We start from the raw sequence: 6,813 nt of genomic DNA on the forward strand, positions 1-6,813 counted from the left end.
GCTCATAACATTTTGAAACTTAAAGGTGAAAGTGAAGAGGTCAATACTCAGAATAAGGCATTACTTGAGCGCAGAAAAACAATTCTGCTAATGGAAATTGGCCTGGAAATGTATGGCACGCTCCCAACAAGGCAAAAGGTGTGCCATTCAAAACAATCATTATCAAGTTGGAGGAATTTCAATGCTAAGCCACTAGAGATAGAAGAAAGCTACAAATTTGGAACCAGAAATCAGAAAAGTAGTGAAACAGTTGGTGAGTATATTGTGGCATTAAATAATTTATCATTACATTGCAACTTTGGCACATTCTTGGACCATTCATTACAAGATTTGTGTTTGGATTTGTTGATAAAAGAATCCAGTTGAAGTTACTGAACAAACAAAATCCTAATTTCCCTATCTGAAAATTTTAACATCACCTTTGCTTTCAAGTGTACTTAATGCTTTCAATTACAATTTGATATCAAAAGTTCTAATTTGGAATGAATTTGACATCAAATTTGATAGTGCACTCCAAGTTATCCAGTGCGCTCAAAAGATATCCAGCGTGCTCAAAGCTATCAAGTGCACTCAGCAACCTGCATTGAAAAATACAACGAAATTAATTACTTCAATAATATCTGAATTTATTCAATTTTACATTTGGTCCATAAAATTGTTCCGCTATACCAGGTTTGTCCAACCTTTTTGAGAGTGGGGGGGGGGCGCCACATTTCAATTTTTTTCTCACTCAGGGGGCCGATGATAAAATTTCAGTAAGATAAGCTTTCATACAACATTAAAAATGAATTTGAAAAATATCGGTGTCAAGGCAATAAATTTCAAAAAAAGAGTAATAAATAAAAATGCCCATTAAAATGTGTCAAGCAGCAGAGTTCACCAACAATTTTTTTTTTGCCTTTTTGCTTACGAGGCAGAGCGAGAGAGAGACATACTAGCCCCAGGATGGGGTGGGGTAGGGACTGGGTCTGAGCTAATTGGGTTTAATTAACACTAAACTTGCATTCGCCAATGGTGCCACACATTCCTCGCTGGCCTCCGCGGAATTCATATGAAAGTGGGGATCAGAAGTGAGTTGCATTGGAGGGAGTACAGTGAAGGTTCACTAGATTGGTCCTCGGGATGAGAGGGTTGACCTGTGACGAGAGGCTAAATAAATTGTCTATATTCTCTGGCGTTTAGAAAAATGAGAGGTGATCTCATTGAAACATTCAAGGTCATGATTGGGATTGACAGGGTAGATAGTGAAACATTGTCTCCCTGCTTGGGGAATCTAGAACAAGGGGGCACAATTTCAGGGGCTGATCATTTAGGACCAAGGTGAGGAGAAATATTTTCACTTAACGGGTTGTGGATATTTTGAATTTTCTATCACAGAGGGTTGTGGATGTGCCTTTATTGAATACATTTAAGGCAGAGATAGTCAGATTTTGGGTCTCTCAGGAATCAAGGTTTATGGAGAGCAGGCGGGAAAGTGAAATCAGAGCCCAAGATCAACCATGATCATATTGAATGGCAGACTCAACGGGCCATATTGTCTTCTCCTGCTCCTATTTTTTTTTTCTTACGTAGTGGAGCCCAAGTCAGACAATAATATAAGATTACATGGAGACTACAAAGTCACAATCAAACAGGAAGTGGATGATAAACAATACCCATGACCAACTTCTCTAAATTTGTATGCAGGGTTAGTGGAATCCGAGCTATTCACAAAGTTGGATTTGTCCCACATTTATGCACAGCTCAATGTGGATTGAGAGAGCAATACCCCAATATAAACACACACATTAGTTTATACTCCTACACAAAGCTCTCCAAATAGAATAGATATAAGGTTTTACAAGGAGTGCCGCATTGCTTGTGCAATGAGGATGATGTGTTGATCACGAATCTTCAAGTGTTGTCTGAAGTTTTAAAAAGGCTCAATGACTGCAATGTGAAATTGACAAGGGCAGGTGTGCTTTAAAGCAGTTTGAGGTAGTGTATCTTGACTTGAAAATAAATGAAAGCAGGGGCTACAGCCGCAGATAGAAGCTTTAGTCAATGTCCCAAAGTCAAAAGGTGTGTTTGAGAATGGATCTTTTCTAGGCATAGTCCAATACTGCTCACGATTTTTGCCTGAACTTGCAACTGTGTTAGCTCCACTGCAAGATTAATTAAAGGAAGATATGAAAGTACAACAGGATACTTATGATGCATGGAAAAGAAGCTTGACCAATGATATTTGTTCATTATAATAGAAATCACTACCTAAATCTAGTATGTGACTTGAAACTATGGAGTTGAAGCAGTGATCAGTCATGTCATGGATGACGATTAAGAGAAGTCCATAGCATTCACATCACATATATTCACCAAGCATGAATACAAATATGCACAGATAGAAAAGGAAGCACTTGAAATCATTTTCAGAATCAAAAAGTTTCATCAGTTTTTGGTGGGTTGAACTTGATGCTGGTAACAGATTATAGACCCCTAGGACCTATCCTAGGACCAAAGTCTGCCATACCGACATGGCAGTGTCAAGGATGCAGCAGTGGGCTGTACTTCTCTCTCAGTATGACTACAATGTTGAATATTGTTGGTTATGAGAATACTATTACTGACACACTGTCATTTTTACCACACGAGCACTCAGAAGATGACTATGAAGGCGTAATCTTCACAATAGGAATAGTAGATGATGACTTTTCTAATCAAACTGAAATTGTAGCTCAAACCCAGAAAGAGTCAGTGTTGAAAAGAGTCTAGGAATAGACTGAACGGATAGACAGAATGTGACCAGTGTACAAACAAAGAACTGAAAACTTTCCACAATCATTGCAATGAGTTGTCATGTGAGCAGAGCTGCATCAAGTGGGGTCACAGAGAGCTGGTATCTAGTTCTTTGAGAGATAGGGTTTTGGCCGAACTCTGTACTGAATGAACAGGAATAGTCAATATGAAATCCATAGCGAGACTCTGTTTATTGGCCTGGCCCACTAGACAGTGATCTAAAATCACTGGTAAGCAAATATCCTATCTGCCAAAACTGTCAAAACAAGCTGCCAAAAACCCCTTTGTAAATATGGTCATAGCTGACTCGACCATTTCACAGAGTGCGTGTAGACTTTTGTGAAAGGAGCAATGACAATTTCTTGCTACAAAGCAGATCGAAGTAAAGCACAAGTCAAAACACCGATACTGAACTGACCACGTTAGTCTATTTTTTCTTGTATACTAGAGGAGCTCTTGTCAGATAACAAAACTCAATTTTATCCTGCTCCATTCCAAAATTTCATGAAGCAAAACAGTAATAAATATGCCCCTATTCCGCCTTGCTGTCCAGCATCAAATAGAGAAGCTTAAAGATCTGTTAGCATAGTCAAAGAAGCATTCAAGAAACAGATATTGCATGGGTGTTCAAATTTAAGGCTGAAACAACAGCTAACTAACTTCTTGCTGAAGTATAGAACAACCCCACACTCCACCACAGGGTATACACCTGTTGAACTTTCGATGAAAAGACTGTTAAGGATACTTTAGGTCTGGTCCTACCAGTTGATTGTAAAAATTGAACACAAACAGTTCAGTCAAAAACTTCAGCAAGGCACAAGAGAACAGCTTGATACAAAATGAGCATGTTGTCTTCTGAGCCACACTGCCTGCACCAACCAACCCCTTCCCTGACAAGTCACACAAGTGGGCTGTGGGAAATGTAGCAAAATGTAGCAGAAATGTGTGAAAACCAGAGATATTTGGTTGAAATCATTTGGTGAGAGATGTTCATGTAGATCACATTATCCCAGCAAGGGATGGACCAAAACAGGAACACTTGATCACGAGTTCATGCCAGAGTTTAAACCAGTTCAGACTTCAGTGTCTGAAGTATCAATTTCTGAGAAAGAAACAGGATCTTCTTTGAATATTCAACCAGAAACCAAACAGTCCAAAGCCCGACTCTTCACCAAATCCTGTAAGGAGCTCAGGAAGGCTTAATAAACCAGGTATGAAACTTGATTTGTAGATGCAGTTTTAAAAAAAGCCAATTTTATCTATTTTTCCTTAGTTCTGTTGAAGAGTCATACGGACTCGAAACGTTAACTGTATTCCTCTCCGCAGATGCTGTCAGGCCTGCTGAGTTTTTCCAGGTATTTTTATTTTTGTTTTAAAAAAAGCCAGTTGTAATTATGCCAAGTGTGCATATCCATAAGATTTGCTTATTTACATCTCACTGTTGAAGTTGTATAATCAGTGAAGCAGGAAATAGTTCAACATATAGACATACCAATGCTAGCATATTTGGTTGATATTGTGATGGCATACACATATACACAACATATTTGCAAGAAATGTTGACATAAGACTGGCCGAAATGGAAGTCACAGTAAAGTTTTAGTAACAGGATTTAATTAAGCTAATTTACTTACAAGCATTTACTTACATTTGTATTTTTAAACATTGAAGAAGCCTTTGACAAGCTTGGTACTTAAGAATGCCTTTGCTTGGAAAGAGTAAGATTTTTTGAGCCAGGTATTAATTTTTTTGCAGACTTCACAGCAGGAATTTCCAATAAGATATTGAAACGCATTAATTCATGTTTTCAGCATACTTATTGGAAGTAAAGATTACAAAACATTACATGTATAAGACACATTTTCAAAAAATAAAGAATCTGTTTTATACACAACTCAGCCTTTTGAATATGTGTCAAAGAAAAGCATATGGAAAGAGTATGGTTTGTTACCGAAAGTAAACAAAATACTTTTCTTTCAGAAGGGGGAAAAGCAGTATAATGCATTCATGTTATGTTAGTAAGATGTCAGAGCATGCAAAGTATGCAATGATGCAGGAAACGCAGGTGAATTGGCCATTCTTTTGAGTCTATTTGTGCCATCCAATATACGACAGTAACAAAGCAGCATGAATGATTGCCACCTTCTGGCTGGACAGTGTTGATGCAACCCCATGCGTGATTTGCAATGAAATGATTTGGTAGAGTAACTGGTAGCCAGCAAACTGAATTTGATATATGAGCTTTACCATGGGAGGTGATGCTTGAAAATGCAGTTTTTCCTCAAAACATTCTAGTTAAAGATTGTCTTCTGTAATGTCCTAATCATACAACCTTTGGTGCAGGCTTCAGATATAAAACTGAAAGCACATCTGATCCAGAGTGAGATCCACACCATGATATCATAGCCAAAGTCACTCAGGAAGAATTCTATGATGATGAAGATGAAGAATTTGATAGCCTTTAAAACATTATGAACGTGGTTCAAGTTAATCCTTGTAGAATTATTTAATTAAATAAAATGTGACACATTGATTTAATTTGAATTACAAATGTCGTGGTATTTTTCACTTTTCATAAAGGTGACTATCTCCTACAACAATGCCAGCAGTCCACATTTTATACTTGGTGTATAAGTCAACTGTTTTTGGAAGAATTTTTCAAAGTTTCAAATATCAACTTATACATCATTGTATATACCAAGTAAAATCAAAGTAATACAAATTTTGCTGCTCCCAGTTCAGAAACTAAGGTCCACAGCACAGATACCAGCTAAGTTGAAAAAAGTAAAAGACAAGCAAGATCAGAATAGTGATTATTTGACAAAAAGCCTAGATTTTAAAAGCCAATAAATTGTAGGACTTAGGTGAGGAGTTCCACAGGTTGATTGAATAGCTCCAAAGTACCCAAACACAAGGATTGTGGTTGACATTATATGTATAGATCCATTGGTGAGTTAAATGGACAAATGACAAACAGCAGTCAGTAAGGCAAGCTACTTGATTTTACCAGAGGATTTTTGAAACTTGGGTGACCAAGTTATAACCATTAGCAGCAATGAAAAACAGAGCAAATCTCTTTCAAAAGCATGTTCCAGAGCCTCTGTACCAATTTAATTAAAAGACTTAACAGGGACTTCAGCAAAGCTTTTGAGAAGATTGGTCAGAAAAGTAAGAGCCCAAGGCAAGATGGATCCCAAAATTGGCTCAGTGGCAGGGTAATCATGACTGGAAGGACTATGTATTGAGGGACTAACTAAAGATTGGGACATCTGCCACAAAGATACAAAGGGGAAAGGTCAACACCTATGGTTTTCTTGCAGTAATAGACTGAGGGTTGGAAATTGTGTAAAACATGAAATAAATATTGTGAGTATAAGCTATAATTGTAAGTGCACCTCAAAGTGCCACATACTGTGTTGAATGTAACTGATCTCCTTTGCAATTTATCTAAAGTCAACTTTGAATATTCAGTTAATGCATTTTTATAAAATTTATCAATTAAGTATATTTTTGGAAAAAATATCATGACTGGAGTCAATGAAGTCAATGGAGTCAATGACTGGAGTCATGTAGTCAATGAAGTTCCAAGGGCTCAGTGCTATGTTGCTTGCTTTTCGTGGCAATGAGACTGAAATATAGTAGGCACAATTAAGAAGATTGCAGACAATACAAAAAAAATAGTTGAGTGGTCGATGGCGAGGAAGAAAGCTGTCGAGCACATTTTTCACCGAAAGCATGGTGAGTGTTTGGAATTCACCGTCTGAAAGGGTGGTAAAGACTGGCCAGCAGAGACATGATGGACCAAATGGCCTCCTTCTGTACTATTGATTTTCTATGGTTCTATGAAAACTCAAGACACTGCATGTGCGTGATGAAGTACGTGTGCAGAGATTGATAGCACAGTTACAGCACTCACCTTAGTTCGGTATCCATGTTGTCTTCCTTCTCGAGACTGCTTGTAGTTCCAACTGCAGCCAATACTGAGTTCTGGTGCTGCTGGGACTACTCAGCTGCCAGCCAATCAGGTCGGCCAACAGC

The sequence above is a fragment of the Carcharodon carcharias genome, chromosome 6 (genome assembly GCF_017639515.1).
Source record: "Carcharodon carcharias isolate sCarCar2 chromosome 6, sCarCar2.pri, whole genome shotgun sequence".
Lineage (NCBI taxonomy): Eukaryota > Metazoa > Chordata > Chondrichthyes > Lamniformes > Lamnidae > Carcharodon > Carcharodon carcharias.